Genomic DNA, 25,100 nt, shown 5'->3' with positions numbered 1-25,100 from the left:
TAGGTGCCCCTGCCGGCCGGCGAGCTGTTTGTCGACACAGTCGACACGGTCGCGCCGACATGTGTCCGCGCTGAGGAGCTGGCCGGGTACACATTGCGTGAGTTATAGCGCGCCGGCATGTCTCGTCTGGGTCCCGTTGGAGGATGCCTGCCTCCAGAAACCCTAAACGGTTCTTTCACCCGCAGCACTTTCCAGAGAAGCGCTCCCTTTTCTTTTGTTTGTGTGGGTGTGTGCTGACTCCGCGTATTGGCCCTGGGGGATAAGGTGCCGCTTCTGGGCGACGCGCGGGAAGCCGGGAACCTGGTCAGTGTCAGTGACGCGCTTTCCGAACGCTGGCCTTTAGGTTTCTTTTTCTTTAAGTCAACAGGCGGCTTCGGCGGCGGCATGCTATAGTTCCAGAGCGGCGCGGTAAGATATACACCTCAGCTACGCTCATTGCCCGAACTTGCAGTCAACGGCGGCGCCGAGACGATTCTTCTTTTGGCCATGCGTTTTTGTTTCTGCTGTCTGGCGCCGTTTCGAGGAAAATAGGGTAATTAACGGTTCTGTTCGTGTGCGTGTGTGTGTATCCCTGTCTCAATTCGTCAGCTCGGTCCGACTTCCTGAGGGGAAGATGCTGTGTTACGATTGCGGTGCGCTTTTCTTGTTTTGTGCGTTATCTCAGTCACGTGGGTCTCGCTGGAAGCACTGTGGGCTCGCCTAAATACACTGCGACAGGCGACTGTTGCGTCACGAGGGGGCCGGCCCAAGAAGAGATGAGCTTAGCAGTTCAGAAGAGATGTTGGCGGGAATCTGGAGGTTCTTGCCAGGAGCTTTTGACCGGGAGAGCTCTGGCGGCTCCACTCTGTTGTTGCTCTCCCTATGTTCTTTTCTGTCTTCACTGTATCATCTATGCTAATCTGATATGTATAAGGTCTTTTTTTTTGTTTTTTAAACGAATCGTCGTCATCCCCCTTCGCGCTAATGCCAATCTCAAGAACGGATCGCAACGGCGACGAGACGGCCTGACCTCGCTAGGCAACAGCAGCGAGGAAAGAAAGAACCTCAGCTGGCGTAGTCGACAGGATTGGCAGCCATCGCCTCCGGCTCGAGCGATGATACCAGAGTCGTCGGGTACAGAGCACCGGAAGACAGTGCTCGGCTGACCGTCAACGACAGCGGAACTGCTTGGAAGAGGGGCTGCGGAGGCACTGGGACCCAGGGACCTTCGGGGTGCAGTCGTCTTAAGCAGCCTTCAGGAAGCGGCTTCACGGCAGGGAGCGGCACAACGCATCGACGGAAGCAAGCGTCGGCGCAACACTGGTGAGCGGGATTTCTTACGATTCTCTAGAGGGCACACGTCTCGAACTTAAAGGGGTGTATGGTAAGAACGCGGAGCATGATGGAGAGCACGGTGGACAGTGAGACAGAGGAGAGGAGCATGACAAAGGAACCTGTCTAGAGCATAAGAGCCATCGTGGAAGCAGAGAAAACATCCACGGATGAAGCGACTAACGTCGGAGAATGCAGACAGAACCCCCCAGGGCAAGGCAGCTCATGTCGAGACAGGCAGTCAGCTCCGCGGGGTGGCAGCTGACGTAGAAGTAGAAACTTAAGGTTTGCGGCGCCTAGAGTTAGATTTTGAGCTGCAAATACTCAAACTGGACTCAGAGGAGCGCATAGCAATGAGGAGGACTGAACTGGAGTTTGTGCTTTCCAGGCAGTCCCCACCTGTCTCTGATGTGAGCGAGCAGTGGCAGACAGGCCTGGACCCGACCAGTCAGTGTGCTAAAGTCGTTTAGGGACTAAGGCTGCCAGCCGACTCAGATGTACAACGTCTGCGATACCACTAGGGTGCACTTAATTATTCCGACTCTAATGGAACGGGTGAGGTATTTGTTGCGTGGACTGAGAGACGAATCGTCCCGTTATTACGAGGCGATGAACGCGGCGGTCTTTAGTGAGCTTCAGCTAAGCCCGCCCGAGTACTTAGAAAGAATCGAAGGAGCGTCTAAAAGCCGAGATTAAACATGGGCACTGTTTGCATCACGAGTAAAGACCTACTTCGAATACCACCTCCGTTCAAGACCAGCGAGAGTACCAAGCAGGTAGTGGTTGCACTCATGGTAGCTGACCGGATAAAGGTGAGCCTTAGTGCGGAAGGCCTTGAGCACATTCGCTTTCGCGAGGACGAGAAATGGCTTAGGCCCGAAGAAGTTTCGCGGACGATGCAAACTTTCGAGCAGGCGAAAAGAAAGAGCCGCGCAATGAGACAAGCCAGCGCACAGCCAGCACACAAATAACATGCTGCCCCACCCAGCGCGCCGCTGGCGCCATCACGGCCTACACACGATGGGAAACGGCAGCCCACATGCTACTGTTGCAAAACGGTTGCAAGCCCCAAGGGTAGCGTTGGCCTGGCGGCCTGGGGCAAAGCTGGAAACATCCGAAGGTCCCGGCAAAGGATGAGTCGACTGGCAACAGAACAACTTGTTTATTCTGGCATCGCAAAAGAGCAGCCGGTCAGGGCGACCACGTTACTCGAAGGAAGAAGTCGGAGTCTCTCTCGGCGTCCGGGGCAGCGGCGTTTTATACCCTCGGAGTCGAGGGCAAGAAGGAACGGCTTGGGAAGAGGCGTCCGATACGGCGACGCTTGAACATGTCCAGACGTGACGGGCGCGTCCGCCAGGCCGGCGCCGGTCAGACCTCCTCGCCTCCCAGTTGGGGAGCTCCTCTCCCCGGCTCCGCGCTTTGACAAGCGTGGGCACCAACATGCACACACACACACACGCACGCACGACGACACGTGGCACTGAAACCTGCCTGGACGCGCTTGGCGGGAGGCGTTGCGGCAGCGATGAACGGGTCCAAATGACCGCCGCTTTGAACAAAGCCGCGGCGTCCGTTGCATCCGCGCCGGCATTACCGCGCGTCGTAGGCGAGACGTAACACTACGTATGTCGAGCTGCAGGTCATCTCCCTAGACTGCCCGCGAGTCATTCAAAAGAAAGACGATAACCGTAGAGACGCCCGGGCAAACACGGTTACAATACTAGACCCATAGACTGTTAAAGACGCCCCAGCTATCCACCCCGAGAACGCTTTGGTCGCAGAAATAAAAGTGCCTCAGCGAGAGGAAATATGAAAGTTCAGGCTGCAACAAGTGCTGCTAGACTGCGCTGGCGTATCCACCGTGGTCATACCGGATGCTCGCAGTGAGGTCACCGTTGTGATGGAGGCCCTCGTCCCAACACGTATCGTGAAACTTCGGCCATCTTTAGGTTAGGGGCAGCTTTCGGAAACGCAATTGAAGCAAACTTAGGAACGCTCCCGGTCGGTCTGACAGCGACCACGTTGCTGTTAGCGGCGCAAAAAGTGCCGATTATTTGTGCACTGAAGAATAAGCTCGCCGAAGGAGTGGACTGTCTTCTGTCTAAAGAAAACTGGGAGCTGATATCACAAGTCAGCGAGGGTGAAGCAGTGCCATTCTCCGCTGAGAGCTCTAAATCTGACACGACAATTGGTCACCCGGGTTGTGAGTTTGGTACAGGATGCGAAACGGTATCCAAGGCGACTATACATGAAACAAGTGCGGAAGCCCCGCCGACCGAATTGCAGGATTAGGAAATGACGGATGCACCGGAGACTCTCAGCCAGCGGGAAAAATTTCGTTCAGCGCGGGTGAGCGACGAAAGTCTCCGAAAGGCGTGGTCTGACGCGAAATCCGGAAAGGAGGGCATATTCATATCGGAGGAACTGCTGTAACACTGGGACACGATCGCTGGTGCCAAGGTTAAGCAGCTGGCGTTGCCCTGCGAAAGACGTCAGGAGGTACTGCTGCTGGCACATGAGTCCCTGTGGGGAGGCCATCTCGGGCCCAAGAAAATGAAGGCAAGGGTAAAATACAGCTTTTATTGGCCTGGCCTCGAAATGGAAGTGAAGCAGCACTGTAAAACATGTCACGGGTGCCAAACGCGATCAGACAGATTAATCCGAGATAGGGTGCCTATCACTCACCTCACTAGGCCGGAGCACCCGTTCCAGGTGGTTAACGTGGACATAGTAAGGCCGATTGACGTGCCCTCCGCGCGAGGGCACAACTATGCACTTTGCCTGGCGGACCTATGTACACGATGGCCTGAAGTGGTTTGCTCGCGTTCCCTAACAGCAAGAGCGACGTGCGACACGTTGCTGACAGTGTTCAGTAGCACATACGTACCCGAAGTCATACGTAGCGATCAGGGAACAAACATTACCTCGCAGATCACACAGGCGTTTCTTGCTAGGCTGGGATGTTCGCCGCTTTTCTACGCCGGAACGTCAAGAGAGCAACGTTACCGTCGAGAGGTGGAACCGCGTACTCAAAAACAAGTTATTTCATATTATGGACAAGGACGCCAAAAATTGGGACGAGCTAATCCAATTTGTGCTCTGGGCATAACGGGAAGTCCCCCACGACACAACCGGGGTGGCTCCGTTACGCTTGCTTTACGGCAGGAATCCGACCGCACCGCTCGCGATCCTGTAGCGCACGTGGACGGGTGATTACTGGTCCCAAGTACACCCAAAAAAGGTGCCCCCGAAATACCTTCAGCAGCTTCGCGAACAGACGGAGATAGCGGCTGAGGTAGCAGGACTAACGGCTAACGCTCGACATGGCAGCTACGCACAGTCATGCCACAGACCTACTCGTGTTAAGAGCTTCAATGTCAGCCACCAGGTTCTTTTGTTCGATGCAGATCGTGGGGGCAAGCTCTCACCGAAATGGTTGGGGCAGTTCCCAGTAGTAGGACGAGAGAGAGAAAATTCTTACCGCATCGACACTGGGGCGCGAAAGACGTCTGTTGTACATTCCAACCGGCTCCAGCCATATTACGAGCGAGTCAGTCACGTAGGCGTAGTGTTCGATGAAGATAAGGGGTTTGCAAACGTAGAGTATGCGCCTTGCGCGTAAGCCGGAATTCAAGGGCAAACACCGATTGACCCAACAAAATTGGCGCATCTCAAAGAAGAACAACGTTCAGAAATAGCGGAGCTCTTCCCTAGGTACCCAAAGGTGTTTAGCGAAACACCCGGGATCGGCGATGTGGGAACCCTTCGGATCGTACTCGAGGAAGGCTACAAACCCAAACGAGCCTTCCCGTATCGGGTGCCCGAACTTCTCAAAAAGGAGGTCAACCGCCAAGTGGAGGAGCTATTGGAGCTAGGGCTGATATATCCACTTGAAAGCGACTGCGCGCATCCCGTGGTATACGTGGGAAAAAACGATGGTTCGGTCTATCTATGTGTTGACTACAGAGCCCTCAACGCTGGGACGAAAACAGACGCTTTTCCTATGATGCATGCCCAGGAACTCATCATGAAAGTTTGGCCAGTCGAAATTTATCACTGTGGTAGATATACGACGCGGCTATAGGCAGGTCCCGGTAGAACCAGAGAGGCATAAATTAACGACCTACGTAACACATGACGGCCAGTATGCCTGGTGCGTCATGCCTTTCGTTCTAAAAAACGCTGCAGCAACGTTCCAGAGACTGATGAACGTAATTCTGTCCAAACACCAAGGGTATGCCACGGCGTACCTTGACAATGTCGCAATCTTTTCGCAGTCGTGGTCAGAGCATCTCGAGCATTTGCAGTCAATCATGAGTCTTTTACGTTAGGCTAGGTGGAAAGTAAGTAGGGAAAAGTGTGAGATTGGCCAGACGCCCATAAAGTATTTGGGACACGTGGTGGGAGGAGGCACGCACGGACCGGACTCCAAAGAACTCGCAGCTATACTACGCATTCCCGCATCAACGACAAGAAAGGAGCTTCGTAGCTTTCTTGGGCTTTGCGGATACTACCTCGAGTATGTGGAGCGTTACACGGAAGTCGCCTCACCGCTGACAACTCTCACGAAGCGTGGAGTACCAAACCCAATCCCTTGGTCAGACGAAGCCCAGCGGGCGTTCGAATAAATGAAAATGTCACTCTGTCGGGCGACTATGCTGAGCACTCCGGATCTCAACAAGCCTTATTGGCTGTTCACAGCTTCGTCTGAGATCGCAGCTGGCGCCTGTCTGGCGCAAATGGACGATGGTGGTCGGGAGAGGCCGATTGCTTTCGTCAGCCACCGCTTTACTCCGACACAGTCCAGGTGGTCGACAATTGAGCGCGAAGCTTTCGCCGTTATCTAGGCGCTGACAAAATTTGACTACTGGGCATTTGGGGCGGAAATCAATGTCGTCTCCGACCTTAACCCTCTGTCTTATTTGCGCGTGCACGCCGCATGGGGAAAAGCTGACGAGGTGGGCTCTCGCATAGCAGCGCTACAACGCAGCGATCACCCACCGGAAAGGGGCAAACAATGCTAACGCGGACGCGTCGTCTCGCCTCCTCAATGCAACATGGGAGGGAGCCGATCGAGCCTTAGCACTCCGGCGAACGTGAACGTTCCCGCAAGTCAGTGTCCATGTCTTCCTTGTGTGTTTTGTGGGCGCGCGGGTGCCGTGAAAACTCTACCCGACTACTACTCAGACTGGGGGACTGAAACAGGCGACAAGGTGCAGAGAAAATGTGAAAAACGCCCGGATTCCAGTGTATTTGTGTATGTGTATGTGCGTGTTTTTTTTTTAACGCAATATCTCATTGGTCTTATTTACGGCTAGTCTGTGCTAATAGCCCAGATATCCTCTTGAGGGGGAAGTTGTAGAGCCACTGAGCTCAAGACCGCCACACAGCAGCCGAAATAGGTGCTCCCGCCGGCCGGCGAGCTGTTTGTCGACACAGTCGACACGGTCGCGCCGACAATTGTCTGCGCTGAGGAGCTGTTCGGGTACACATTGCGTGAGTTATAGCGCGCCAGCATGTCTCGTCTGGGTCCCGTTGGAGGATGCCTCCCTACGGAAACCCTAAACGGTTCTTTCACCCGCAGCGCTTTCCAGAGAAGCGCTCCCTTTTCTTTTGTTTGTGTGGGTGTGTGCCGACTCCGCGTATTGGCCCTGGGGGATAAGGTGCCGCCTCTGGGCGACGCGCGGGAAGCCGGGAACCTGGTCAGTGTCAGTGGCGCGCTTTCCGAACGCTGGCCTTTAGGTTTCTTTTTCTTTAGGTCAACTCCCGGCTTCGGCGCCGGCATGCCTTGGCTACAGATCGGCGCGGTAAGATATACATCTCAGCTACGCTCATTGCCCGAACCTGCAGTCAACGGCGGCGCCGAGACTATTCTTCTTTTGGCCATGTGTTTTTGTTTCTGCTGTCTGACGCCGTTTCGAGGAAAATAGGGTAATTAACGGTTCTGTTCGTGTGCGTGTGTGTATCCCTGCCTCAATTCGTCAGCGCGGTCCAACTTCCTGAGGGGAAGATGCTGTGTTACGATTGCGTTGCGCTTATCTTGTTTTGTGCCTTATCTAAGTCACGTGGGTCTCGCTGGAAGCACTGTTGGCCCGCTAAATACACGGCCACAGGCGACTGTTACGTCACGAGGGGGCCGGCCCAATCAGCGATGAGCTGAGGGGTTAAAAAAAGATGTTGGTGGGAATGTGGGGGCTCTCGCCAGGAGCTTTTGACCGGGAGAGCTCTGGCGGCTCCACTCTGTTGTTGTTCTCCCTATTCACTGTATCATATATACTAAACCCATATGTATAGTCTTTTATTTTTTTCCAACGAAAATCGTCGTCACCATCCTTCGCGCTAATGCCAATCTTCATAACGGGCCGTAACGGCAACGAGACGGCCTGACCTCGCTAGGGAACAGCAACGAGGAAGGAAAGAAAGAACCTCAACTAGCTTCAATCTGCTTGACGAGTGGTTTTCATGATTTGTGGAGCTCTGTGTCACGAGAAAATGGTCATGCATGGAAAGGAGGCCACGGAGAGAGATCCAAGTAGGGGATATGCTCTTTCTTGAGAGTACAATCTAGTATCTTCCCCGTCAGCTGCGTCTTTCCTGCATTCGTAGCGGCTAGAGTTCTGTCTGCCAGTTGGTGGAGCACCTGAAAGCATGCAACGCCGTCCTCTCGCAATTGGGCCTTCAGCTGCGTGAGGATGAAGTAAATAAACCTTGGAGACGTGCGACTGGTGGCGCTCGAATCCTTCCCGCATAAACACGACTTCTATATGCTGCATACAGTCCACGTTGCCATTCCTCTCCTCCATTGGCTGTTCACGCGGCATAGATCACTCGTGTGTGTCGAAGTGACCCGCGACGTCATTAGATGTGCGCACCCGGCAGAGGCCCTCACACACAGCCACGGTGTGAAAAAGTTTTTTGTCCGCTGCCGGGTGGCAGTTGTTAACATGGCCGCACCGATGGACGGGTGCTACAACTCATCAAGTCAATGACGCTGCTCGAAGAGTTGCTCTTTCTAAAGTTTCACGAGAGATATGACTTTTTTTTTGTCAAGGCGTTTCCTGTCGGCTGCTTGGCGGCCTGACTAGTAACCATTGACGTGGAATACTTTGAAGTGACTGAATAGACAGCTGCCTAATTCATCAAACAGCTCATCCAGAGAAACCCCATGACTAGTCTCTCTATTACCAAAAACGTCTTCCAGTTGCATTGCTTCGCCGATTACTTGTAGAATAACCCGACGCTCAGGGCACTTGCTTTCAGATCACATTATGAATCAGAGACGACAATTTTGCGAAAGCATGTCAGTGCCATATCTATAATGACAGTGTTAGAGGAACTGACTGTTGTGACACGGTACCACGGTGCTCAGGATATTGACATTTTCGCTACGGTGGTCGCCCGGAATAGAACCCTACGGAAGCTGAGCTTGACTTGGCCAATAGGACCGCTGGAATACCAGTATGAACACTGCATTACAAACCTGATAGGCAACCAGTAAAAAACAGTCAGATCGTGGCTGCCTGCTTCGAAAATCAACTCAGTCCTTGAGACGCTGACCGTCCACTTTTTCTTCATGCAAGATACAGACTGCCACGCTTTTTGTTGTGCCTTGATGCGAAATACCACCCTCACTCGAGTCCCCGTTTCCAACCTTCCCTGGCCTTACGACCTGAAGGAAATTTGTGGGACGATTCGAGAGTGTGGCCTCCCGCTAAGAATAGTCATCAAAAACCGCTATGTGGATTACATCACACTCGGGGATATTCCCGACGGCCCGGAAGTTGCGGCTGTAACTTGGGATACACTTTGTGGGAAATGTGACTTTTGCGATACGATAGGTATCCTCGGGTCCTGGAGTTAAATTAGGACAGCCTTCTTGCTGATAGATGCAAGCTACTTCAATAAAGGAGTACATTCCTCCCTGACTGCGTTTATAACAGGAGCTGGCAATCTTAGACTTTTGGCTCCAGTTGGTGGGATATAGTTACAACGAAGCAAATTCAAAATTTTCGATAGCCCAAAGTGCAGTGGTTGAAGCAGTTTCGTTGAACACGAACCTCAACGCTCTCACGCTGTTAGGCATAGATTTTTCCGACGCTGGCTGCAAATTACTCGCTGAATTGGCAGTGTGCGGTCCATATCTTCATCGCGTGAAAATAGATTGCCAAAACAACAGCAATCTTGGCTTCCTGCAACATCTGACACCAGTGGTCGCTGGTAGTTACAACCTCCTTCAAGTCCAAGTGCCCTATTGTTACGGAGCCAAGCAAGAGCAGTTCACAGTGCAGGAGGTTACGAGACGCAACACCAGCTTCCTCATCCGGGCAACCAGCTTGGTGCTGAGCGAAAAGAGAAGCCATTGCGCGTGTGCCCTGCAGTTTGTGTCCGAACATCCGAAGCTTGCAGAAATGGTTGCGATCTGGCAGCCGTTAAATATGACGAATTAAAGGCAATGATAATTCGGGCGCTATACAGCATCGCCGGCATGAATGGCTTCATGAGGATGGCCTGTGCCGTTAGGCACAGGGTGGAGTGCTGCGCCCCCCGCGACGGCCAGATGCAACTGAACGAACTTAATGACGATTGCTGGTTGCACGTGAGGAAGCACATCATGGTGGCGGATGTACAGGAACCGTCGCTTCTTCACTACTAATCCAGAGATCAAAATACATAGCAAATGGACCGGAGCTGTACTTCTTTGCATTAGCTTCTGATACCTCCAGAAATATACTGTAGTAATGTGTTGCTTCCCACGCACAAAGCCAGTTGCGTGGCCGAAATTAAAGGATGTTTCGTACCTGGCCGCTGTCATTTTCTGAAGCCCGATCTCTGTTTGGGACGAGTGGCTAATGACTTCATTAGCCCCTAGAATTTGCCAGAATACGTATTTATTACTGCGTGGATTTGTGCCACTAATGCAGCATTGAATTTTTTTTTCTGCGCAAAACAAAATTTTATGGTATTGTACAAGCTAAATTTCGTAACGTCGTCCTTGAAGGAAAGTATCAGTTAAAAACGGTGTAGAACGCATCCTGTAATGTCACTACCTGTAACATCACTACCTTAGGTTGAGAGAACGCCAAATTTCACGGAGCGTACTCTTAGATAAGCGGCCAATACAAGTCATTGTGACGCGATAGAGGTAAAGAGCTCGTGTCGCAGAAAATCCGGCGTCATTACCCTTGAGCGAATCTACGAAAAATCTCCACAGAAGCAACCTAAAAGGCAGGTGGGCCACCTAGGTCACACGACCTTGCGGCGTAATCAGAACAACGCCACCGTATTATGTGAGCAAACTGCGCACCGTGTGTGGTGCCAGTTAATGGCTGGTCACGAGAGGTTGCTCGGGAAGAGCAACCCGAGTCCAGCAGCGCCCAGCAGTGGCAGCACCTGGCATCGCAGGACAGTAGTGAATCGCTTCACCGCTGCGATAGGAGCTGTATGATGACTCCTAGGGATCTATCTATTTAAAGTGGATAATGACAAATTACCCATATATGGGGACTAACGCTATCGAGTCTTAGCCTTAAGGCAAAGCTTAAGCGTCCCTCCACTTTTTTTTTTGTCGTGCTACTGATGCATTGAGTCTGCTTAGCAATGCGCATGGGCATTTTGTGACGGACGGACGGACGGACGGACGGACGGACGGACGGACGGACGGACGGACGGACGGACGGACGGACGGACAGACGGACGGACGGACGGACGGACGGATGGATGGATGGATGGATGGATGGATGGATGGATGGATGGATGGATGGATGGATGGATGGACGGACGGACGGACGGACGGACGGATGTGTTGGTTGGTTGAATGGATGGATGGATGGATGGATGGATGGATGGATGGATGGATGGATGGATGGATGGATGGATGGATGGATGGACGGACGGACGGACGGACGGACGGACGGACGGACGGACGGACGGACGGACGGATGGATGGACGGACGGACGGACGGACGGACGGACGGACGGACGGATGGACGGACGGATGGATGGATGGATGGATGGATGGATGGATGGATGGATGGATGGATGGATGGATGGATGGATGGATGGATGGATGGATGGATGGATGGGTTGGTTGGTTGGTTGGTTGCTGGACGGATGAATGGACGGACTGATGGATAGTTAGATGGATGCATGGATAGATGGATGGGTTGGTCAGTGGGTGGACGGACGGACGAATGTATGTAATGCACCCGCGGCGCTACTGTGGCGTTTTCACTGCCCACCCAATTCATTCGCGTACTAGACAAGGACAACCTAAACGCACGTATACGCCGTGCCTTGAATCTTTTCTACAGAGGCAAAGCTCGCGTCAGCTAATAATGCAGCACCTAATTGTTATATTAGGAACAATGAGAATATGTGCGTGGGCCTCAGCCGCGTGCGAACGTATGTTGAAATCAAGTCACTGTACTTTGAACGAATCTAATCCGAGAAAAGGATTAACGAGGTATTTGAGATTCTCATTCTAAAATTTTGCGTAACTAAATGAGAGCACTAAGGGAAATTATAACTGCGATACGCAGTAAAACATTCTCTTACCAACCCAAGCTCGTGTTGCAGCGAACGTGTGGCGATTTATGGCGACACGGATTGCGTCAAGTAATTTTAGTGCGAAAACATTATTTTGTCACCAAGTGGTGACTGCAATCCGCAGAGGAGAAAGACGGCGAAAATGGCGACAAAACAATACTCTTTATTTGGGAAGCCTTGCGCCCACAATGGTCTGAAGCTCTCGACAGCGGTGTAGCAACAAGTCTGCTCTGCGGTTGTCGACCAGAACGCCCACCGCTCTCGGCCGTGCTCAATTTTAAGCTGATAGCGAACTTCCGAGATGAAGCGTGCATAGTTACTAGAACATTCCGGAACAACGTAGAATCAGCTCCGCCTGGATGCGAACCTTTGAATCCTCTTTTTAATTTTTCACTTCATGGATTAGTCAAATAATTACAAGGATTTCATTAACAGGTCATCGACTATCACACAACAATCAATCCTCAATCAGTGGAGCCAAAAATTACCATGATACGAAGTTTTTACGTAGCTCCCGATTATTTCCGCCATGCGATGCCATCTACGCCGACGGCTTTTCTACCGAACGAGCTGCATACGCTATCCCGTAAAACTCTCTTGATCCTGCAGTTGTCAGAAGATGCCAGGCACTGTATTTCGCTATTGACGTGCGATCACCCGCTGGTCATGCGCATTAATGTGACCTGGTGTATGAATACGCCTTGTATAAAACCTGATGTGGAGCCATACCTCATGGAGCCAATTCTTGCTACGTCAAAGAAACAAGGTTCGCGCACCTGCCCGCCTTAAGAATCCAAGCACATTGATAGCTAGTGCAGTGATACATAGTATTTCACTGTCCCTCGTGCGCCAAAAACAATCCTATACGTACCGCGGTGGATGCGGACCGCCTTGGAGCTAAGCGAATCAGTTCGGCGGCGCCACAATATCTGCCTCCCGGCCGGCACCAGGGGCATGTCGGAGCGTGTTGGGCGCAACATACAAGCGGGAATGGACCAGGGCGGTATTGGATATCCTACGCCGAGTTTTATAAAACTAGAGTGAGGGTACAGAACCCATGGGGAGAGTCGCGCCTTGAGAGTAACCGGCGCTGCTCACCCAGCGAGGACCTTTCTCGAGTTGCCATGATGCTGTCGGCACTCGAATCGAACACGTGTATTATGTCGTGGTAGAGACTGTATATAAATAATTCTCTTTCGCCACGATATGCCCTTTATTCAGACAATTTTCCCCGTCATTGACCGCCCAAGAACGATTACAGGGAGGGGGGGGGGGGGGGGGGGGGGCACCAGTTTCAACGGCCTCAAGCGGCTTTTCCTTGACAAAGGACCCACTTCCTGCCTATGGCGTCGGCCGGTTACCCTCATAGCGTCAATGCGGGAAGTGGCGCGACAACGAAGGGACGGGTCTATTCCCTCTCATCTGCCCCTCCCGGCATTGTCATGCTGTCCCAGCATTGCGTGGATGGGGACCCTCTGACGGGCAAAAACCGCTCTGTTCTGCAGTTGTATTGGACTCTAGTTTGCGTGTTTACGTTATTCTCGTGAAGTCTACCTCGACGACACGTTCGAACCGGTTAAGCCTGTTGTAGCGGTCCTTGCGACACCAGCGGTTAAAACGCTGCGAAAGGGACGTTCAATCCGGCGGCGAGCTCAACGAAGTGATCGTTCCGGTACGCAAGCAGACACCATCAGCGTCAACTTGAACATCAACAGGATAAATAAAACGCAAACACAAGAAAACACAAACATTGAGTAATGCAGAAGGAATATAGGCTCGGTTCTTTGAAACTACCCCCGAAAGACGCGGTTCCATGCTAGCCGCGGCTGTCGAATTTCGATGGAGGCGAAATTCGAGAGGCCCATGTACTCTGCGATGTCAAGCGCGTTAAAGAACCCCCGGTGGTGGAAATTTCCGTAGCCCTTCACTACAGCGTCCCTCATAGCTTGACTCTCTTTGGGACGTTAAACGTACTAAACAGCAACATCACTAAAACTTCTTCGCCATGGTTTTTTTAGCGTAGTACATCTACAATATGCCCATTTGAAAATGAAAATTGAAAATTGGGTTTTGGGGAACGGAAATGGCGCATTATCTGTCTCATATCTCGGCGGACACCCGAACCGCGCCGGAACGGATAAAGGTGGTACTAAAAGATTAAAGGCAGGAAGAGGTGCCATGGTGGAGGGCTCCGGAATAATTTCGACCTCCTGGGGATCTTTAACGTGCACTGACGCAGCACAGCACACGGGCACCTTTGCGTTTCGCCTCCATCGAAACGCTGCCACCGCAGTAGCTTTTGAACCCAGGAACTCCGGATCAGTAGCCAAGCGCTCTAACCACTGAGGCACCGCGGCGGGTTGCCCATTTCGCTGTTTCCATTTTTATTCTCTTGGCATTTTATTTGACGCTGGCTGTGTACGATACGCTATACAGGGTTATCAAAATTAAGCTTTAAAGATTATCTAAATTTAGGCGCTTAGAGGCACACCGGAGCCTCCCTGAACATAAGTTTTGCGACCACGGCGACCCAATGTTAGAGAGAAATTGGACATCTTTAGCATACCGTGTACCGTGCCAGCTTTACCGGAGTATCGGGATCCCGCGCACTGCCAGTGAGAACGCGCTAATTCGTCCCGATGCGGAAAACATGCCTGCAGCTGCTGGGTACCTGGAGCAATCTGGCGTCACCGGGGCGATCTGCGCATGTGCACTGGCTACGAACGGGCTCCCGGTACTCCGCTAACACTAAAGGTGACACGGTATATTGAAGGTGCCCCAGCTGAGGCGCTTCATTAACGATGTCACGTGCTGGGGCTAGCAAAAACCTTTTCCTTCATTTTTTATTACTTTTTAAAATAAAACCACTTGCTACGCTGGCCGCGGCGATCGTAGGCGGTGAAGGCCTCCAAGGTACTGCTCCGCTTTTTGAGAACTTCTGCCCTGCACGACAGGCTGTGACTTTACCGAACGATTGCTGAATTCTTCATATTGACTTCAATTTCCTGATACTTTCTTTTCTCATTCATTTCTTGTTTATCCTCTCACCCCTCTCCCCCCGTGCAGAGTAGCAAGCCGATTATTCGTCGGTTAACCACCCTGCCTTTCCACTCACTCCAAGTGTGACAAGCGCAGCTGTGGCCGAGAATCTTCATTTCCCTCAGTGGACGTGGGTCTATACGCTCCAGCACAAGGCAGAGAGATTACCTTGCGTCTCTGTAGGCAGGGCATTCAACAGAATGTGGACTAAAGTCTCGTCACACCTGCAGATGGCACACGCAGAACTGTCAGCCATTTCGATTAAGAAAGGGTAATGGTTGGTGAAAGGTACACCAAGCCACAGGCGACAGGAATTTCGCGTCGACTGCCGGCTGCCTTGCATGCGTAATTACGCGAAACGAGTAAAAACTTTGGGTGCGAATAATTCGGAATAAGCGTGCTCTAGAAGAATTCTACGAAATGGGTTAGCCTAGCAATGTGACCGCTTCTGTATTTCTAGTATAAACATTCACTCTAGGCAGAATGGCAAAAATGGCTAAAATAATTATCTGTCTTTTTGTCTTCACGGCCGCATAGCATATGTGCAGAGGAGAATTTCACGTCCACCTCAACGCATAATTTTATTGAATCTGTAAAAGCTCAATTTTGATAGCTGTGTATATGTCTGCACTAGCGAGGAAAGGTGCACCAAGAGTAGAGACAATAGTGCACATCTTCTCTCCGCCCCCCAACACGCACGAAGTCAATCACGGCCTCATCCTCGCGCGGCAGAAAAAGAAAAATAGAGAGAAAGTCAAGTCCACATTGCTCTGTCTCACAATTTTTGCGTCAGGGAAAACTCGTCCTAAACGCAACCAGCAGGTCGGCAGAGCTTTGTATAACATCCTAGACGAGGTTTTCGGCGCCTTGTATGTTACGTGGCGCTTGTAATTTTGGTGCCACCTGGGCTGAGTAAGGCAGGAAACGTTGGAAACGCATCACTATAGAAGGAGGAGAAAAGCGCTATACACTTCTTTCCCCGCTTGCTGAAAAACCTACGCTGAAGCCTTAACTCCGTAACCATCCGTTGTGAACGTAATCTCGTGTGCTGTATGTCGCCTGCTTCGCCGCGCTGGTCGAGGACACTTTGGCGTTGTGTTCCTTCATGTGTTCGTGATGTCGGCGCTCCGCGCAACTGTGTTTCGTTTTGCGCTCGTTACCTTCGAAGCTGCGAAGAGTGCAACGAGACCCGCACGAATACAGCGGGAACCGCTACCTGCGCTCGCTTTCTCGGGAGCCACCGCTCATTTCGGCGCCGTGAATCATGAACAATGATTTGGTCACTGCTGTTGACAAAGTGGTCATCGGGGTTGCTCCGCAAGAGTCGGCACGTCGTGGGAACCGACAGTGCAACTGCATGCTAACTGAATTTGACTGGTGTCTCATATATCACCATGGAGAGTGAAAGCCATTGCGTGATAATGGTTTGCATTCAAGCGTATTCGCAAACACTAATTTTTTTCAATTGTCAGTGACTGTAAGGTACATCGACGATGTATGCGTTAAACTCCGTGCACTCACTGTGCTGAGCCTGATCCTTCTGTATTGCATGAAAATTATGCAGGAATGATCGCATACGTATAGCGTGTATGAAGCACGAAATGATGTACTGACAGTGGTAGTTGGGCCGTTTGAGATAAACTTAACATCTCTAGTGCGTCGACACAAATTATTTGCATTGTTGCACGGAATGCTGTAACCGAGTAATGTAGGGTATTTTGAGAAACATCTCTGTTTGACAGAAGAAAGGTAGCGGGATATATATATATATATATATATATATATATATACATATATATATATATATATATATATATATATATATATATATATATATATATATATATATATTTATATATATATATATATATATATATATATATATATATATATGCGTCAGGTAAGCCGTGAAAAATGTTCTCTGTTCTCCATACATTCACCCAGCGTTGCGGTTACCATTGCTCACCAGCAGCGCAACCAATTTTCACATGCCACAACAGCAAAGAAAGGGTGCACGTAAACCCAAGTAAAGCAAGGCGCGCGACGCGAGCAGCAAGCGGACGTTAATACATCCACACACCTCCCTTGGCGGGCCCGATTTTGGAACAGACCGCGCGCGAAGCAGATGCCATGCCAACAGCCCTCGCTCCCGTGTCTTTCGTTCGTCCGTTGTCATGGAGGCAATAACAAACGCTCTGAACGTATTGGCGCTACCGTCTGCAATTCGCGGCTTCTGGAAGGCATGCAAAGTTTCACTCCCCAGGCAGAAATCTTTGCTCGATCACGAAGGCGGTCGGGCGGTGCCGTGTGCCTCGTCTTGCTCCATCCGTGAAACGAGCATCAGCAGCCATGAGTTCATTTCTTTTCAATTCAAATTCATGCTACGCTGTGTTTTTTCAACTCTGTGTCGGAAAACCTGGCCTGCTGCCGAGATTAGGTTGTACCTACCCGCCCCCTCCTCCCCCACACCTCACACGAATGCTCACCAGTTGCGGGGTTCTCCACGAAAGCGCCTGTCGTCCGCTGAGGAAGGTGGCTGCGGCCCTGTTCCCCCCGCTGCGTAGCTGCCGCTGCTCTGGTCATGGTTCGCCTACACTGCTTTCAGCCATCTTTGCGAGCGGCGATCTCGGCGCTCGTTCGTCACTGCGCGTGCGCGCTATCCCTCCCGTGTGGCTTCCTCGCTTTTGCAGCGGCGGCGATCGCGCGCTCCGGGATCAAAGCGCGCCCTGCTTGAGCCTTTCCGGTGGCTCGGCAGTTATGCGGCTTCCTCGCCGTGCGGCGGCCATATTGCGAGCCCCTGTGCTGCCGCTTCGCGACGGTTCTTCAGCGGACCACTCGGGGGTCCGTGCAGTTCCCGCGCTGTGCGACAGTGCGCCCCCTTTATTAAGCTGTCTGCATTGTGATTTCTCTGTACATAGCATCCTCCACTCCCATTCCATCACTTCTGGCTAGGGGCAAGGCAACCCTCGAGACCCTTCCGCTTTCCAAACGATACAACTTCCTGCTCTACCTCGCCTTCTCTTCCGTGTCTGCCCGGCGTGTCGGGAGGCTGCCTTTTCTGAAACGTTCCTGTGGGTTCCTTTTCGATAACATTTAAGACTACGCGAGCAGGATGAGTACAAGAGTAGAAGAAACGAATGTTCCCTTGGTATTGTAATCGTTTTCTTTGACCCGTGCCCTCGCCTTATTTGCGCAGTCGAAAAATACCTTGAAAAGGAAACTTCACGTGCAGTAGCTTGAAAGGGTATTAAAGCGGCTGAACCTTAGCCAAAAAGATCTGCGAATGGAAGTTGTGTGTTCCTGCAAAACAGTGGCTCAGCCACATTCGCAAGTGAAAGAATGCGCGAAAAAAGCGGTAGTTCTTGGCTTTCTATTGACGCACGAAAGGAAAGAGTCAAGAACACGGCAAGGAAGTGTCTTAGTGCGCGGCCAGTTTTACAGCTGTGTTCAGTCGAGACCTACCGCCGCCTAGCGGCAGACGTTAGAACAGGGTGGTGGAGGAGGAAATTTAAAGCGGGAGATAGAGCCGTCGCATCACGACATGCCGAGAGTTCTCGTTTGACGCTCGACAGCGCTATACTGAGCTATTTTGTGATTTCCATTATCTGTTTCAGTGAACTGCCAATTATTGCCTCCGATATACAGGGCAATCTCTGGGAAAACCAGCGCACCAACGAGCGACGGAAGTTGCGTTAACAGCGCTCGTATGATCTGTCAGCTTCTTCGAAACGCTGCTCACCCTGCGAGGCTTACATCCCTTCCTCTCCCGAGTCGAGCACTCTGGCTGGATTGACGTCCGACTTTCTGTCCTTGTGCAGGAAGCGAAACCCGATTCGCTACCTGCCGCAGCATGGTGTCGCGTAGCGAGCTTCGCAGATGTCGGGCGCCAATTTTTCGAACCAACAGCCGAAAAGACGAATGCTTTCCTGTCTCAGCGGCGTGACTGTTGCCATTTCCCACAGATAATTCGCGCGCCATTGTGCTTACACCACGGCGCGGTTAGGAGAGCCCTATTCCTTTGGCTATTTGCAAGAACATGTTGTGCTGCTGATGCCCGGCGCCGTTCTTATGTTTTAATTTTATATAGAAAACAAGGTAAACCGCTAGAAATACCGGTAGCCGACTCCGGAAAGGGCTGGTTCGTGAAAGGTCGTGTTAGGGTCGCGAAGCGGAGCCGACGGGTGTCATTTTTCGATTGTACTTTTAGTTCGGTTGCCGTTCTTGTGTGTTTGTGCCTGTGTGCCTAATTACAAGCTGAAGTGCGTGAGTCTTCGGGGAAAGCGCGCGGTGATCGCGAGTAAGCGATCTCGTGAGCTGCGGCGTGCTCTTGGCTGCTTCAGTTTTAAAGAAATACTAATTGGCTCCGACAAACGCATTTCCGATTGGTTACCGAAAGGGTGCAAAGGATCCTAGGCGAACGATCATACCAGGTTTTTTAGGGCCAATGGGAGAGAGAGTAAATAACACCTTCTTACTGCAGCTCGCAAAATGTGCTTGGTAGATGTTGCGCGACCCTTGGTATGACTGACTGCTTTGTTGATAAATCTGGGATCTTGCGTGTCTGTTTGCTCAGTTTATGTAATATTTGGGAGTTTTCTTTAATAAGTAAAGTTATTCAATCCTACCCATCGCCACCTGCTGGTCCACTTTGACGCGGCGGAGCAACCGTCCCGCCACGGAGCTACACTTTGTTGCAGTATTACCAAGGTCGCGCTTGAGCCCGAAAGAGGATTTGGTTTACTTTGCAAGATTTAACGTTCAAAAGAGACCTAGGGATAAATTCGACTCCTGGGGCTCTGTAACATGCACTGACATCGCGTTCTGCACGGGCCTCTAGTGTTTCGCCCCCACCAAAATGCGACCGCTGCAGCCTAGCTGTAATGAACTCGCGTCTTCCGGGCCAGCAGCCGAGCACCATAAACACTGAGCCACCGCGGCGGTCCGGCGCCTGTTACCACCAATCGTATTAGCATACAAGGTCTGCGTTCAGATTCGCGCAATGGCAGGAAGGTCGTTTTACCATAACTTTACAGTTCTTTTGCAACTTCAGGGTTTTTGCCTTCAAATGTAGGCATCCACTGGGAGCTCATGCATCAGAGGAATGTGCGAGTTTTTCGTGTTTTTTCGAAAGTTTTCGAACGTTTGACCAAGAAATGTCTGGGTAGATAGCAACTTCAGCTTCTATTATCGCAAAGAAACCTTACAATCAACATCATGCATTAAATTGTTTAGTGTATAAGTTAATAAATCTTTATCTTGGAATGAGCATGTAGACCACCTAAAATTAAAGTTAGCAAAGGTAACTAGAGCATTGTGGAAGCTTCGAAACCAAATTCCTGAGAAATTTAGATAACCCCTTTATTATGGCTTGATACAGTCCCATTTAAATTACTGCCTTTTAATCTGGGGAACAACTTCTAGTATCATTAAAGCAGTAACAACCATTCAAAAGAACACCATTCGAGCAAAATAAGCTTTAAGTCTTGGAACAACAACCAGAGATTTCTTCGAAAGGCACGCCGTGTTGTATATGCATCAGTTATATACATATAAACTTGCAATGCACATTTATCTAGAGGGGAGGAATAATCGCGCATTTTCTGAGCTATCATACCTTGAAAATAAAAGGAATCCTTTCCTTTGAGAGTAATTAAATACAGAATGCTACAAAATAGAAGAAACTATCGCCAGCAAAGTTTTAAATACTTAAAACCTTCTCTTCTAAATCAAAATTGAGAAATTAACATTGCAATAAAAAATTATTTAACCAGTGTGTTTAAGAGAGCCTTAGTTAAATATTTATTTGAGTAATGTTCTGCTCTTTGATATGTTTTCATGAATTTATTTTTTAATAATGGTGACCTCTGCCCGATAACACTTTTCAGTTTATGATCCCATGATCCCTTTTCGTGCAAGAGCTTTGTGTACTGTTTCACATGGTGAATTATGTCTGCTTCGTTAATTAGTTCTAGTACTGTTTTGTTTGAAGTATTGTGTGTTTGTTATAATGCTCCTTCATTAATTCTGTATGTAATGTTCTTTTAGTGCTGTATTTGCAGTTGCTGCAATTGAGTTCCCTAGGCTCGAAGTTCGTGTTTTTTGTTCTGAGAAAATTCACTGTTTCCGAACAAAGTAAGGATTTAGGGACCTAGTCAGGTACAGAGCACCTTTTGTCTCTGATGCTTTAGTTTTCTGTACACAGAAAACTAAGAATAAATAAAATGAAACATGGAAATGCTCGACAGCTCGCGGATTACATAGAGATGATACACAGACTACGAAACGGAAGCGGTGGCGTTAGTCCCAAGGGCTCCCTCTCCACATATTTGCTAATTGTGGTTTCAGAACTCATGCTGAAGCTTTTTTGACAGTCTATTGCTCTGATGTGACCGAATGTCATCATCTTCGTCATTAGCCTGACAGGTCCACTTCAGGGGAAAGGCCTCTCCCATTCTCTCCAAGTAACTCTGTCCATTGTCAGCTGCGCCCACCGTATGCCCGCGAACTTCTTAATCTCATCAGCCCAACTAATTTTCCCCTTCCCCCTGCTACGCCTGCCTTCTCTTGGAATCCACTCCGTTACCCTTAACGGCGAGCGGTTATCTTACCTTTGTATTGCATGCGCTGTCCATTCCCATATCTTCCTCTTTATTTTGACTAGGTTCACTAACCCACGTTTGTTCCCTCACCCATTCTGCCCGCTTCCGGTCTCTTAACTTTACACCTGCGTTGTCCTTAATTTAAGCTTAGCCCTTTTTGTTAGCCTCCACGTTTGTGCCCTGTAGATGAGTACCGGTAAGATACAGCTGTTGTGCATTTTTCTCTTGCGGGATATTGGTAAACTGCTATTCATGATGGCAAATGAGAAAGGAATACATGAAGTTACAATCAGTGAGCAAAACAACAAAATAGAACACTCATTCAGTCAAAAAAAACTTCTCGAGAGCTTCACTGAACTTGAAGACTGGAAAATTGCAGTCGGAAACAGTCCGCAGAAAAAAACTGCTTGAAAGAATCAGTCCTTGCAAAAAGGGTTCGAGCAGATGAATTCTTGAGTGGTTTGTTCGGCGCGACAATTGCATGAAAATTGCAGGGCGGGGTATGTTTAATTTGTGTGTTCAAATATTATCAATAAAGAAAAGACGGGAAATTTTCTGCGTACTTAAAATAGTGGAATATGGTTGCTTTTCATTAGTGATCTAGGTGAGTATAACCTCTATTTGTTATAAATAAACCTAACTGTTTTCCTTTGCACCATCTTAATGTAGGATGCAGCGATGGCGTAGAAGTAGAGCATCCGCCTCGCGTGCAAGGGGACCGGGGCTCGAATCCTGGTACCACGCAATTCTCCACCGGTTTTCAAAAAAAATATCCGCGTGTCGATGGAATTACATAACCAGGCCTGGAGTGTGGCCTGATCTCGGTGACCACAACCGACAATGCACTCTCTTACCAGAGCAGGATTTGGCCACCCTGGTGTAGTACTTGGCCACAACCTTCTATGATCAAACCAATTAACCCTCGGCCCTCAGCCCCCAGAAGCTGCAGACCACGACGGCAGTCAGAACTGTGGCGCAGCGGAGGGTGCTAAGAATCTCTGGCTCCGGACAGGCCGCCATTGGAATCTTAACCTGGCAACGTTTAACGCTAGAACTTTATCTAGTGAGGCTAGCCTAGCAGTGCTGTTCGAGGAACTAGCGGGAATTAAATGGGATGTGAAAGGGCTTAGCGAAGTTAGGAGGACAGGTGACGCGTATACAGTACTAAAGGACGGGCACACAATGTGCTATCGCGGATTAGAGGATAGACGAGAACTAGGTGTAGGATTCCTCATTTTTAAGGATATAGCTGACAACGTAGAGGAGCTCTATAGTATTAACGAGAGGGTAGCAGATATAGTAATTAGGCTGAATAGGAGGTACAAGCTGAAAGTGGTGCAGGCCTACGCACCCACATGCAGCCATGATGACCAGACCGCTGAAAGTTTCTATGAGGACGTAGAATCGGCAATGAATAAAGTAAAATCGCAGTACACTGTACTGATGTGCGACTTCAATGCGAAGGTGGACAAGAAGCAGACTGACGACCACGCGGTAGGTGACTATTGGATAGGCTCTAGAAATAGCAGGGGAGAGTTATTAGTCGAATTCGCGGATAGAAATAATTTACGGATCATAAATACCTTCTTCCGCAAACGAGAAAACAGGAAGTGGACCTGGAAGAGCCGCAATGGTGAAACTAAAAATGAAATCGGCCTCATACCATGCGCTAAACCTGGCATCATTCAGGATATGGGCGTCTTCGGAAAGGTGCGCTGTAGCGACCACAGAATGGTAAGGCCTAGAATTAGCTTAGACTTGAAGAGGGAACGGAAGAAGCTAGTGAAGAAGAAGACCATTAACGAGTTAGCCGTAAGAGGGAAAGCACAGGAGTTTAGAATAGCGCTGCAAAACAGATATTCGGCTTTAACTGAGGAAGACGATCTTGATGTTAATACAATGAACGATAATCTGATATCAATAATTACGGAGCGCGCAGTAGAAGTAGGTGGTAGGACAGTGCGACAGGATACCGGGAAGCTATCTCAGGTGACGAAAGATCTGTTTAAGAAGCGCCAAAGCATGAGGGCGTCTAACCCTACCGACAGAATAGAACTAACAGAGCTATCAAAGTTAATAAATAAGCGCAAGGTAGGCGACATAAGGAAGTTTAATATGGAGAGAATCGAGCATGCTCTAAAGAACGGAGGTAGCCTAAAAGCAGTGAAGAGGAAACTAGGCATAGGTAAAAACCAGATGTATGCATTAAGAGACAAGCAGGGCAATGTCATTAGCAATATGAATAAGATAGTTAACGTAGCCGAAGAGTTCTACACAGACCTGTACAGTTGCCAATGTAATCAGAGCGTTAATGAGAAAGAGCAGTGCACAGCAATGCGTCATCCAGCCAGTAACGAAAGATGAAGTAAAGAAAGCCTTAGAAGCAATGAAAAGGGGAAAAGCAGCTGGGGAAGATCAGGTAACAGCAGATCTGTTGAAGGATGGAGGGGACATCGTGCTAGAAAAACTAGCCGCCCTGTATACGCAGTGCCTTATGACCTCGACTGTACCAGAAGCTTGGAAGAATGCAAACATTATCTTAATTCATAAGAAGGGAGACGCCAAGGACTTGAAAAATTACAGGCCGATCAGCTTACTATCCGTTGCCTACAAAGTATTTACTAAGGTAATCGCTAATAGAGTCAGGGCAACGTTAGACTTTAATCAACGAAACGATCAGGCAGGCTTTCGTAAAGGATATTCCACAATAGATCATATTCACACTATCAATCAGGTGATAGAAAAATGCGCATAATATAACCAACCTCTATATATAGCTTTCAATGATTACGAGAAAGCATTAGACTCAGTGGAAACCTCAGCAGTCATACAGGCATTGCGTAATCAGGGGGTTGAAGAGCCTTATGTCAAAATACTGGAAGATATATATAGCAACTGCACAGCTACTATAGTCCTCCATAAAGTCAGCAATAAAGTTCCAATAAGGAAGAGTGTCAGGCAAGGAGACACGATCTCGCCAATGCTGTTCACCGCAGTTTACAGGAGGTATTTCGAGGCCTGAATTGGGAACAGTTGGGAATAAGAATAAACGGAGAATAGCTAAATAATCTGTGATTCGCTGATGACATTGCCTTGCTGAGTCACTCAGGAGGTGAACTGCAAATCATGATCAATGAGTTATACGGGCAGAGCAAATCGATGGGTCTAAAAATTAACATGCAGAAAACCAAGGTAATGTTCAACAGCTTAGCAAGAGAACAACAGTTCACAATTGGCAGCGAGAGCCTAGAAGTTGTGACGGAATACGTCTACTTAGGGCAGATAGTGACAGCTGATCCGGATCATGAGAGGGAGATAACTAGAAGTATAAGAATGGGGTGGAGCGCATATGGCAAATTCTCGCAGATCATGAGTGGCAGTTTACCAATTTCCCTCAAGAGGAAAGTGTACAACAGCTTTATCTTACCGGTACTCACCTACGGGGCAGAAACGTGGAGGCTAACGAAAATAGTTCAGCTTAAAGGGACACTGAGGAGAACCCTATCAAAATTTTTTTGTAAGCAATATCTGATAGTTCGGCATTCCATGGCTTTGCTGACGCTTGTCCGTGAGCGAAAGATGCATTTATTTCAAAGAAATTTGGAT

At 49.6% G+C, this 25,100-nt stretch overlaps 1 protein-coding gene across 1 annotated transcript in view; it reads right to left on the bottom strand.

The window, feature by feature from the left end:
• The window catches only part of LOC144102521 (uncharacterized), a 54,870-nt gene that overhangs the window by 17,198 nt on the left and 12,572 nt on the right, over positions 1-25,100 (bottom strand). The window lies entirely within an intron of this gene.

The sequence above is a fragment of the Amblyomma americanum genome, chromosome 8, assembly GCF_052857255.1.
Source record: "Amblyomma americanum isolate KBUSLIRL-KWMA chromosome 8, ASM5285725v1, whole genome shotgun sequence".
In the NCBI taxonomy this organism is placed as follows: Eukaryota; Metazoa; Arthropoda; class Arachnida; order Ixodida; family Ixodidae; genus Amblyomma; species Amblyomma americanum.
Note: the sequence above shows the minus strand (reverse complement) of the source record. Positions and strands in the feature narration are given on the sequence as shown.